Genomic DNA, 13,311 nt, shown 5'->3' on the forward strand with positions numbered 1-13,311 from the left:
CTTCCCTAGCAATAGATAATTGATATATTTTGGGTTAAATTCAGCCTCCGTTATTTGCTGAGCTATGTGACTTCGGTGAGTAGTTTAAGCTTTCTAATCCTCAGATTCTTGAGCTCTAAAATATATTATTATTTCCACAAGGCTGTGGAATGGATTAAATACTGAATATAAATAATTTAGCACAAGGCCTGAGCTATAGTAAGTGCTTAATAAGTGGTAGCAATTACCATCAATTTCATCATTTCAGTCAACATCACCATTATCACAAATATCATAACTACTAGTACCCATGCCAACACAAACACCGCAACATTGCCACCAATACTTTCCTGATAGTGCTTTCATGATGCCCTACTGCCATGGGGAGAATCAATCTTTTTCATTAAGATATTTTTAAACCATACATACACACACAACTTTTATTTTTTAAACCATTCATATGCACAAAACTTTTATTATGTTAAAAGATGATGTAAAGTAATAAAAATAAGTTATTTACATGTCCCTTTACATCATTTAATCAGATTACTAAACAGGTAAAGAGATTTGACAAAATCATTCAGAAAGCAAATGGAATGGCTATATTTGAATTCTATGTCTTCATGTCATGAATGTTGAGGCCTTTTAAAAAATTCTGGCTGTTCTAAAAATAAGAACTTGCATATCTCACTAAAAGGACATCTCCATAGGGGAAGAGATTTTATTGCCTTCAGTGCTCTATTCCTAGTACCTTAAAAATTGCCTAGTATATAAGAGCTCCTCCAGAAGCATTTGTTGAATACATGGATCAATTCACAACTTATTGGAAGTTTACAGAACATTTATTGTGGAGCCAGAGTATCTGGGTTTGAATCTCAGTTCTAACACTTACCAGTTAAGTAAATTTTAACAATTTAATATTTTTGTGCCCCAGTTTTATTATACGTTAAGAGGGTAATAATAGCACATATTATTTAGGATTTTCCTTATAAATGTGAAACTCTGAACGGTGCCTGGCAAATAGTCATCGCCATGTAACTCTTAGTTATTATTATTATCTTGTTATATTGAGCTTTATTGATGCATAGAATAGTATATGTATGCATATTGAAAGAAAGTCAAGAAAGATGGTGTTGTGTGGTCTAAAACAATCGCTTCCAAGCTCCATTTCTGATTAGAATCACCTGGGATGATTATTAAAATTCAGATCCCTTCCCCCTCTACTCCTCCTTCCATGCTCTATATTTGTAACAATTGCACCAAAGATCATGTTTGCATAGTCAGCTTTGGAATGCAGTAAAATCAAATGAATTTTAATAATGCATGTTCAGGTACCATATAATTTAATTAGAGAAGATATTTTGGTACAGGGGTTTTTCCATTGACCTATAAATTCAATCCTGTGGGGAGCTGCGCATTCTACCGTGTCTCTACCATGTGCCATTAGGATGTCTCCTCTCTCCTTTCTTCCTTTCCTCTTTCTTCCCGCATCCTTAGAGAGAAGATGACTACTCCCAGGTGACGCTGATCCTCCCAGGAACATGAAAAAAGTATGGCGTCTAGTAGGTCCTTGCTACTCAAAGTGTGGTCCACAAAGCAGCAACATAAACATCACTTGAGAACTTGTTGAAAATGTAAAATTACAGGCCCTAATGTTAGGGATTTTCAACTCCATTTCCTGATGTAATCACCAGGGAGCTAAAGCATCAAAGTTTAGCTGTTAGGCTTCATTTACTTTGAGAGACTCTGAGGTAATTGGTTTGGGTAGTACCCAGATCTAACTAGCCTTTTCGACTCCACAGTTGATTCTGATATGTAACCTGGTTTAAGAAAGGAGAGTTTTAGCAGAAAACTTCAATTGATTTTGAAACTTCTACTTCTATGGCCTTCTTCAAGTGCCTACAAGACTCTGGGTTTCAGAAAATTCTTCAGATTTCCTTGCACCAGTGGGCCAGTGGCAGATTTCCTTATACCAATTTCCTCTTGGCCCCATTATTCATGGTTGCTAACCAACCCCACTAACTTTGCCATCTACCCCCTTTTCTCTGTAATCTTGAGATCTGCACAAGCTGAACAATCAGACTAGAAAGCATTCATAATGTCAGTAGGAATGTGGTATGAAAACAAAAGCATTTTATCACATTTTCAAGCAAAACTCAAGTACTTTCGAGCATAATAATGATGATAATGTCTGCTTGTATTATGGTTAGGACTATCTACACCCACAACCATTGTTGTTGCTTTTTGTAATTAGACTATTACAAAGTGATATGATTGCCTTTGAATAGATTGCAGTATTAGAATAATGTATTTATATTTTTGTAAAATCTTGTATTTTGTTCACTCAAAAATTACTTGACTGAAAGAGATTGACTTTTTAAAATCCTTTACAGTTTACCCTGGAATAATTAGGCAATAAGAGGGAAACCAGATATAGAAGCTAGTCAAGACCCAGTTCTTTTTGTATGTGACTGAACTAAAACAGCATTTTTGCTGTAATCTTAAGATAATCTTTGAACAGTGAATCAGAAGCACTAAAAGTCAAATCCAAATCAAACATTTGAAAATTAATGTCTTGACTGAAGTCCCTTGGGGAGGAGTCAAAGGAAGAGAGTTATTTGTATACTACCTTACTATTTACAGTGTGGTTTTTAAATCAGCAGCTTTGCATCACCTGGGAGCTTACAGAAATCAGATTATTAGGCCCTACTTCAGCTCAGATTCTCAATCAGAATCTGCGTTTTGAAAAGATAGCCCACATTACTCATAGACATATTAAGGTTTGAGAAGCACCAATGTAATATACAGTAAGGCTTTTAATTTTTTTCTTCAACATTTGCTTTTTCTTAAGTCACACCACACACAGCATCCCATACAGTTGCTCTATTATTTCTTATCCAAAACCTATGTAAATTTTTTTACACCTTCAAACTTGTTATCCTCCTGCCAACCAGCTCCCACTCTGGCCATTTCTTATTTTACCAAGCAGTCTAGTCTGAGGGAAGGGGGAGGATGCTATACAAAGACATTCTTTCATAACATTTTTCTTATCACAATTGAATAGGAACAAAAAATGCAACACTTTCTCTCAGTATGCTCTAAACTGGTAAACTCTCAAGAAGTAAAATGAGTAACAATTTTATGTAGAGTCTTCTTTTTGTAAGTCTGGCAGTGTGCAGAGAATCCTTGAAAATACCAGTTTACCAGTACTGTGAAAGCACACAAATATGTTGTGTTTATTCTTCCAAGAGAGACATAAATGGGTAGCAACTTCTCCGGAGATGAACTATATTGATCCAAGTTATACCCACTCATCTTAGTTTCCAATGAATAATCATAGCAATATAAGGCAATTATGTAAGCTAAGGAATGTAAATTCTTTTTCTTCTTTCTCTTATTGTAAGGATAATAGAGAAAACAAAAAATAATTTTTGTGTCAGTATACACTGGGTATTCTGCTATCAATCTAAAAACTATAAAGTAGTTCTTATAACTACTAAAAGAGTAACTAACAACAGGATATTACTTTTCCAGTTGATTGAAAGATTGTTAAACTTTGAGTAAGTGAAGCATCTGTGAAAATAAACATCTCTGTTGACAAAATCTGGTTGAAAACTAAAGTCTTAGTTTTAATTGAAAAGAAACAAAACATCCTAAATTTCCTAATGGATTGCCAAAAGGAAACTCATTCAAAGAATTTAACCAAAGATTTTACGGGTAAAATAAATCCTTTGGAATATCAAAAAGAAAAGTATTCCGTGCAGACATAAGATGAGCAAAATAAACTTACCACAGTTGTTCAGTTAATGGACAGGCACCATCATCTGAAACAACAAAAATGTATTTTGTTATTGTGATCATAAAAACTATCAAAACCTTTCAAATTGTCTTCAAACACATGTTATGAACATATCTATAGAAGTAAAATTAAGTAAGCAATGAAGATATATTGTCTGATCTCAATTATTTATTTCAAATGAAAGTGTTTCATCACCATTATTTTAGGATTAAAACAGATTATTAGTTGTTTATTAAAAAATCTTTTTTATAGGCATACCTGGCATATGTATGTATTGCACCAATATTTTCTTCTGATATATGAGTTTAAAAGGCAGGCAGAAATACAGAGTCATCTCTTTAATACAATCTTGGTCCTGGCACAAATACAATCTTGAAATACTTGTCCTAATACTCAGCTCTGACAGTGCCATATACACCACCTTCCTGAGCTCAAAAATTCTCTTTGTTGCCCACTCAAAACAAACTATTTAGCATAGCATTCAGGAGCTTTAGTAGGTTGCTCCTATTCTAACTTTTTATGATTGTTTTCCATAATTCTCCAATGCATACTCATGCTACTTTTCAAGTTTATCTCCCATTATTTTCCCTTGTACCCTAGTCTCGAATTGTAAACCCACCTTCCCTTCCTTTCTTCCTTCCTTCTTTCCATACTTCAGTTTACTCCATTTGCTCTGCCTCAATATTTTTTTTCTAGCTATTCCTTATGGCCAGCTCAATTAACATCTCTTCAATAGAGCTTGTCTTGACACCTAGAGAAGAAATTATTCTCTTTCTAGATGTTTCCACCATATTTTATACATTTATTACAGTACTTTATCAGATTCTATTTTGTGTGTTGAGCCCATATTGGTGTTTATGCCTTAACCCTGTTCATTGTTTCCTACCCAGAAGACTTCTTGCTATGCCTCTGAAGTAAGAGATGTCCAGAAGATGTTAGTTGAGCTAAAGGAAACAATGTATTTAGTGTATAGATAGCATATGGTAGACATTTTCTATATTTTGTCAATCATTCTTTAAGTGAAAAGTGCAATTTTTATTGTAGTTTCTGCTAATAAAATTTGACTGTTAAAGACATAGTAATATGCCCTATGAATAAAACTTTTTAGTTTCACAAAAAATAAAGAAATTGAGGGTGAAAAATGTTCTTCACTGATAAATGATTTTTAGAAAAATTCTTTAAGACTTTTTCTACCTTATGGGAATACGTTTTCTTTTTATATTTTCTAGATTTAAAAAACATGTTTTTCCCCCACGGGGTTAAATTTTGTATGGAAAGTTAGTGTTTTGAGGAACAGTGACAGATTTGCTTTGAACTATGAACATGGTCACCCCAGCACCAAGATGGAAGTTACTAGCATAATCTTAGAAAACAGAACTTATCTTCTTATGGAGAATGAAATAATAACATTGCCTTGTGGATAATTTTATACTCCTAGCCAACTATGCCAGATCAGACTCTGCCTATATGAAGCATGCAGGTGTATTACATACCCACAATGTCTCATACTTCACTATTCTTCTGGACCCACAATCACTTTAGACTTCAAAATGTTGGCAAACAATTCTGTGTAGTTACTTGTATTAAGGTTTTCTGTGTTGTTTGCCTAAAAAAATTATCAATCCACTATTCTGCTATTTTATTAAGAACTTTTCTTACTGGTTCATGCAATATATTATGTATCAAGAGAAGGCATTATGGAATAAAATCTTAAATAACAGAAGTAAAAACTTGTACATAAGTATTTAAAATAAAAGCACTGGTTTCTTAATTTGGTAAGAGGGAGGACTTTATTACGTTATTTGTACCTAAGCATGGAATGTGATATTTCAACATTCAGCTTCTCAGATTTTGTGCTCTTCATTCCAATCCCCTCTAGTTCTCATCATAGGAGGAACATGACTTAACACACAATTATGATTTTTCTCCAAAGTTTTTGTGATTTAAAGACACCCCTAGAGTAGAATAATACTCAGTAATTTAAAATGTGCTGGTAGTCTGAGTCTACATCTAGATTATTAGTGGACATTTTCCTCTCCAAAGGCCAAAGTTTTCCAAGTGTTCTGATATGGTTTGACCATGTCCCTACCTAAAACTCATCTGAAATTGTAGCTCCCATAATTCCCACATATTGTGGTAGAGACCCAGTGAGAGTAATTGAATCATGGGGGTGGGTCTTTACCATGCGGTTCTCATGATAGTGAATAGGTCTCACGAGATCTGATGGTTTTATACAGGGGAGTTCCCCTGCACACGCTACCTTGCTTGCTGCCATATAAGACATGACTTTGCTCCTGCTCCTCATTCACCTTCCACCATGACTGTGAGGCCTCCCCAGTCATGTGGAACTGTGAATCAATTAAACATCTTTCTTTTGCTAAATTATCCAGTAAACATCTTTCCTTTACTAAATTACCCTTTACTAAATTACTCAGTCTTGGGTATTCCTTTATTAGCAGTGTGAGAACAGACTAATACATGATCTAAATAGAATAATCAGTAATCATGAAAGTACCCTTAGAAATATTAATAAAAGTGAATTGAATTTTTGTTATAATTATTAATTCCTATCATCTATATTATTTTGACTTTCCTAAAAAAATAGAATGTGGACCTAACTTTACCTACTGATTTTTTTTTTGGACTGGCACTGGTAGATCAGTAAATAGAAAAATATGAGTTGTAAGTACCCATTGATTTATTGCTGCCTTACACTTCCGTGCCAGAGGTAATATAGTTGGGCAAGGAACTGCAGAGATCTATGGCTCCCTACAAATAATGACTCAATGGCAGTCTTCTATTTTACTCAAATGGTAACCAAAATTTAAATAAGAAACTCTCCCTGGAGAGAAACATAAAGCAGGGAATATTTAAATGTCCCCAGTATCTGTTCTGAGGGCATTTAAAAGGAGATTTTCTTTCACATGATTGAAAACACCAGATAATAGGACCAATCAAAATCTGTCCTTCTAATACTACAACATAGTTTCAATGATCTATATTTGTTAACTGCGGATCTAATTCACTTCCTTTATCCAACCACCACAATTTTTTTCAGGCCAAGTATCTTTTCCATTCATTTCCACCACATCTCTCCACCTACTATAGAATTTTGATTAGGTCCTGAGAGTGGCATCTGGAAAATACAGAAATCCTAACAGTTAAAACAGATAATCACTAAATGTATAACAATTGATTGAGAGAAGAAGGAAGATACTGTAAACAATTTTGGAGCTTTTGCTTTGACTCTAGCAATGCTGGTAAGAGTGAGGAAATAGAGTCAAAGCAAATCAAGTGATTTATGGACAGCATATGCACCTACAGAAAGTTTCTCTTAAAAGAAGTTTCCTGAGAACCTTTCAGATGCAAATTTATTCAAATATTATTTAAAATTACCCATCCACTTCTCCATATTCAACCATTTAATTTTTATAAAGTGTGTCTATTTTCTATAAAAGAATCCTGGCATTTGAATGCAGGAACAGAATACTAAGTTGGATATTGTCCCAATATTGTGATCATATGATTTGTTGGAAAATAAAGCAAAGAAAAAATTAAATATGTATTATTACCTTCTCTGTATATCTGTACTAGGCAGGTGGTAGGAATAAGCCAGCTATTTCAGTATTGACTTGTGGAACCAATTATAGAAATAATTATAAAAGTAAATGCGAATAGGTACCAGAAAATTATTTTTGCAATGCCATTGTTATGAGTTTCAATAATATAACTGAAATACATACATGCAGATATAATACATATAATCTGTCTCTATCACACACACATACACATATGCACACATACATACAGATATATATACACAAGTCATCAGAGAAATCTCCCTCTTTTCTAATTACATCAGATATCTCTTTCCTTTGGCATTTCCTTTTTCTCATATCCAAACTCCAGTCCTTATCTCTCATATCAGTCAGGAGTAAGTTCAGGACTTGGAATGGTAACAGGGAAAGGAACTGGGTATGAAGGATAATTGGTATGACTGACCTTACTACATATATTCTTTAAACAGCCCCTGAGCCAAAAATACAGACCATCCTTTCTCTGAAAAACAAGAAGGCCAAATGTTATGTCTTATTTTTTCCCCTGAAATACAAATAACTTCTTCCAGTCATTGATAGGGTTTTTCTATGTACCCACCCGAATCTCATCTTGAATTGTAGTTCCCATAATCCCCATGTGTCCTAGGAGGGACCCAGAGAGAGGCAATTGAATCATGGGGTGGTTACCTCTATGCTGCTGTTCTTCTGATAGCGAGTGAGTTTGCACAAGATCTGGCAGTTTAATATGGGACTTTTCCCTCTTGGCTCGGCATTTCTTTCTGTCATCATGTTAAGAAGGACATGTTTGCTTCCCATTCCGCTGTGATAGTAAGTTTCTTGAGGCCTCCCTAGCCATGCAGAGCTGTGAGTCAATTAAATCTCTCTTCTTTATAAATTACCTAGTCTCAGACAGTTCATTACAACAGTGTGAGAATGGACTAATGTAGTCATAATTGTGAGTTCTTTATGTTTATTACAGGGAAAACATAAAAATACAAATGAAAGTGGGTTCATTTTTGCCAAAAAGGTGTGTCAGATATTGTAAACCAACAGTAAACAATCTTAATGCAAAACATATTTGAAATACTGGAATAAAATATGACAAATATTGTAATGCACCCTTGAAAACATATAGTACAGAAATGTCCAGTGGCCAAAAATGAAGAGAAAAGTGGAAATAGTTAACATGCAGTCAGTGATATTTGGATGTTCCCTGCAACATTTGTCAATCTTAAAGAAGAGCCTTTGGATCTCTAGGAGAAGTGATAAAAAGTCCCTCCTAAAAATCTCTCACAAATGTTTCAGGTTTGAATGTATACCACCCACAAGGACAAACAAATCCTAAAGGAAGATTTATCAAAACAAGTATTCCTGTGTTGTTACCTCATACATTTAATCACCAAATTTCTCTGGAAGGGTACATTCTCAACAGAGGACACTTAGGATTTCTAAATAAAATCCTGTTAAGTAGAAGCTCAAATCCATAGTTATAAAACACATGAGGAAATCATGAGTGAAAGTAAGTACAAAGATCAAAATCAAGATTAGAAATACCAAAACATTGAGATAAAGCAATTCCAAACATAGATTGTGAAATGAGTATTTAAAATTATTAAAAATAAAAGATGTCGCCGGGCGCGGTGGCTCAAGCCTGTAATCCCAGCACTTTGGGAGGCCGAGACGGGCGGATCACGAGGTCAGGAGATCGAGACCATCCTGGCGAACACGGTGAAACCCCGTCTCTACTAAAAAATACAAAAAAAAACTAGCCGGGCGAGGTGGCGGGCGCCTGTAGTCCCAGCTACTCCGGAGACTGAGGCCGGAGAATGGCGGGAACCCGGGAGGCGGAGCTTGCAGTGAGCTGAGATCCGGCCACAGCACTCCAGCCTGGGTGACAGAGCAAGACTCCGTCTCAAAAAAAATAAAAATAAAAATAAAAAAATAAAAGATGTCAGAGCAAATATGTGAAAGACATATTAATCCAAAGAACAAGACAATTTTCAATGGGTACCAATTTTTAGAAAAATGTAATAATTGAAATTAAGTAAATAAACCGATATATTAAATACCACTAAAGGAAGAATTAATGGGCAAGCAGAACTGAAGAAATTATCCATAATGTTGCTCAGAGAAGCAATGAAAAATGATGTAGTATAGTGAGAGGGCATATGGGATGTGAAAATTAGGGTGAGATGGTTCAACATTTGTTTAATAGGGGGCAAAAAAAAAAAAAAAATGAGGCACCGAGCGCGTTGTCTCATGCCTGTAATCCCAGCACTTTGGGAGCCCAAGGCTACTGGATCACTTGAGGTCAGGAGTTCAAGACCAGCCTGACCGACATGGTAAAACCCCGTCTCTACTAAAAATACAAAAAAGTAGCTGGGTGTTGTGGCACAAGCCTGTAATCCCAGCTACTTGGGAGGCTGAGGGAGGAGAATTGCTTGTGCTCAGGAGGCAGAGGTCGCAGTAAGCTGAGATTGTGCCACTATAACTCCAGTCTAGCCGACAGAGCAAAACTCTATATCAAAAAAAAAAAAAAAAAAAAGAAAGAAAAGAAAAGAAAAATGACTAGAACTAATCTAAAAAGAATAATGTATGAATAATGGTCAAGAATTGTGATATCACATGTATAAGTTGTGATACATTTCTAAATATTGATATGAATATTTTCTTTCTCTCTTTCTCTCTCTCTAGGAAGCTAATCATATCTCAAGTAAGATGCACTTCTTAGATTTTGAAAGCACTGCATAGTCACTCTCCATACCTCCATGCACTTCAATAAAAAACAACTCTATTTCATTTCTCCCTGTTCTCTTACATTGTAAAAAATATCTTAACTATGTGATAAATCCAGTGAATAAATGGTGTAATACCAAACAAATCAGTAGGCAAATATAGTGGATTAAAATGAGTAAGAGATAATTTATTAATTTTTTTCTTTCTGAATTAAACAAAATTTTAAATGTTTAAGAAATGAATATTTTTAACACTTAATATGTTTTGTATGCTATTTTAGGCATTGGGGATATAGTGGTAACCATGTGGACATGTTTTCTACTTACATTATTGTGACATGGAGAGGCAAGAGAAAGATCACACACAGCTAAACAAATAAAGGAATAAGATAATTTCAGATAGTTAGTGAAATGGAGAAAATAAAACATGAAATATAGCTCAAAGGAGGAATATTTAGATTGGATGGGCAGGCCTGAGCAACACAGAACAAGCCAGTCATGCAAGGTAAGAAGATAGAATGTTTATGTAAAGGAATAGTTAGCACACAAGGACTTGTGTGCACTTATATTCAAGCAACAGAAAGAAGGCCAATGTAACTAGAATCTAGTAAGCAGAAAAGAGTGGTAAAAAATACAGTTAGAGAGGTAGGTGGCCAGATTAAGAGTGCAAGTAGGCCAGTGCCAAGAAATTTGGGTTTATATTGCAAGGGCAATGCAAAGTCATTGGAGGATTTTAAGAAGTTGAGTGACATTACGGTTTTGTCTTAAACATGTTTCCGGCTACTCTGTAGAAAACTGAAAGCCAAGGAAGGAGCAAACACGCGAGATCAGTTTTGAAACTTTCCAGGCAAGAGCTGGTAGTGGTTTAGACCAAAGTGTAGCTGGAGATGGAGAAAACTGGAGAGGTTTGTATAGATCTGGAATATATTTTGAAGGTGGAACAAGTCTTGCTAATGGATTGGAGAGTAATGAGTGAAAAAAAAGCATTATGGATAATTGCTGGTTTGGAATTTTAGTAACTAAGTGGATATTAGTTGTATTTACTGAGATGAACAAGACTGGAACAGGAAAAATACAGGTTTACTATATCTGTATCATCTGTGTTAATTAGAACCAACACACATTTTAGCCATTGTAGATGGGACATATATTAGATATATGAGTGCAAGTGTCAAGTAGGAAGTTGGATGTGGAAACCTGTAGTTCAGTGGAGAGTCTAGGACTAGAGATAAACATTGAGAATCATTATCACGGAGATCATGTATGAAGACAAGAGAATTGGAGAGTACATAGGTAGCACATTAGAGAGTTTAGGCCAGAGCCCAAGAAGTCCAAATATTAAGAATGGGAACTGAAGACATGTTGCAACAAAATTATGTGGCCCTGCGCTAGATGGGATGGTTTAATTTAGTCTTTTCCAAGTCCCTACTTTATGTCATGTTCTATACTTCATGCCCCAGTGAACAAAATCAACTGGTTTGTGGTTTAGACTCCATAAAATCATGCTTATTTCCCCATCATTTCTTGATTCAGAATAACATCCCAGTGGCGCCCTAATGATGTGTCAATTTCAACTAGCTCTTTATTATTCCAGCCACGAAGCATTTCTTATAGGAAACACTCTCCTTCATTTCCTCCCAATTCCTTTCAAAATCTAAAACTCACAGACAATTTTTTCAGTAGGAATAAATAACATTACGATATTGATTTTCTCTGCTATGCATTTTGGGAAAAGGAGTTATAACAAATTTACAATGTAGTTGCAGCTTAATATTGTTCTCTTTACTCTGTTTGATCCTATTTTTGCAAGTTATAACTGAACATGGAAAATTGCAATGGCTTCTGGATTAAAGTGACGGATTCTCAGGTTCCTCGAGGGTTACCAATCACCATAGAAGTTGCAGGCAAAGCAACAATGTATGTCTAACTCCAGTAGAAGAAATAAGGTAAAAATAAAGAACACCATTAGAATCCCTGCCATCCTAAATTAAATAGAAATATGCAGATAGACATCACTAGAAACACATTTCATGGGGAAACATTCTGCTCCGGGGCATGCTTCATAACATTAGCCTGGGTAAATCTGCTTCAGTTTCAATTAATAAAATTGTAAATTCAGGACTTGTGCTTTAGCTAAGTTATAGTCTGGGTCTGTGCTCTGTTAGATTATTCTTTTTTAAAGCAAAATAAAGCTGTGAATAAAGCATGCTCTCTAGAAGACATTATTGTGGTTGGTGCAAAATTGAATTTTTATCCTATACCTTGGGGGAGACAGTTTAACAAAATGTATTTTCCCCCATTATCATCATTGTTTCCATCTAAGAATTTTTTCCACCACTGAAATCATTTTTATGTAGCCTTGGAATGTGTATTGATGTTTGTCCTTTGGCTTTTCTCTTTCTTGAGATAATTTGTAATTTGCTAAAACATTGTAAACACTAGAGCTCTGCATATTTTCTGCATGTTTACTAATCTGTTTGTGCTAAAAAAAATTGCAAGTTTGCCATTTAATTTTCCTGTTATTTTCCTTGTACATTAAAAATGTGTTATTTGGATAACTTTGGTTTGGAATATGAAGGGCTAATGTTAAAATTTACCTTTGTACTCTATTTAGAGGAATAAAATATACTGAGAAAACTGAATAGCTAAAATAAGATTTTAAGGAGAATGTTTATATACCTAAGAAGATAAATGTTTTTGAAACATATTAAAATTATCCCCTGAAAAGTGCTGTTAAAAAGATGGTAAGGGCCACTCATTGTTTAGGCCATTACTTTGATTTTGGCATAGGGACTTTCAAAATCTGCCTTCTTTTGTCTCTGTCTTTCACTCTCAATTAGAAGGCTTAGAACATTAAACTTGCAGTAAACACTAAGCTGTAGTTCTATTCCATGAAATAAATAAATGGAATGAATCAAGGAAGTAAGAAATAGAAGAATGCTACATGGCTGAAGAACTTGAGCCTTCAAGAAATATTAAGAAAAGCATCTTCCGTCTTTTCTACAAACTTCTACCTTTTCACTGAAATCAAGACATCTCACATTCACAGTATTTACTCATTTTTTTCCAGTGTAGATCAGCCTTTTTTTCTTCACAATTCCAAACTGATAAGAGGGAACATTTTGACATATTTTATATATTCTTGAGTTTTCAATACCATTCCCAAAAGCAAGAGGATTAAAGCAAATTTTTGAGAGCAGGGAGCAGGATTGAAAGAGTGTTTTGGGGTAAGAGAGACTGA

General features: G+C 34.8%; 1 protein-coding gene across 44 annotated transcripts in view; it reads right to left on the minus strand.

Moving 5' to 3' along the window:
* PTPRD (protein tyrosine phosphatase receptor type D) overlaps positions 1-13,311 on the minus strand; it is a 2,329,646-nt gene that overhangs the window by 1,085,585 nt on the left and 1,230,750 nt on the right. For all 44 annotated transcript variants that reach the window (XM_017949398.3, XM_017949394.3, XM_017949399.3 and 41 more), the window contains one exon: positions 3,770-3,803. The gene's annotated coding sequence lies outside the window, so the exon portion shown is untranslated. The remainder of the gene's footprint in view (positions 1-3,769; positions 3,804-13,311) is intronic.

This window comes from Papio anubis, chromosome 13 (assembly GCF_008728515.1).
Source record: "Papio anubis isolate 15944 chromosome 13, Panubis1.0, whole genome shotgun sequence".
Lineage (NCBI taxonomy): Eukaryota > Metazoa > Chordata > Mammalia > Primates > Cercopithecidae > Papio > Papio anubis.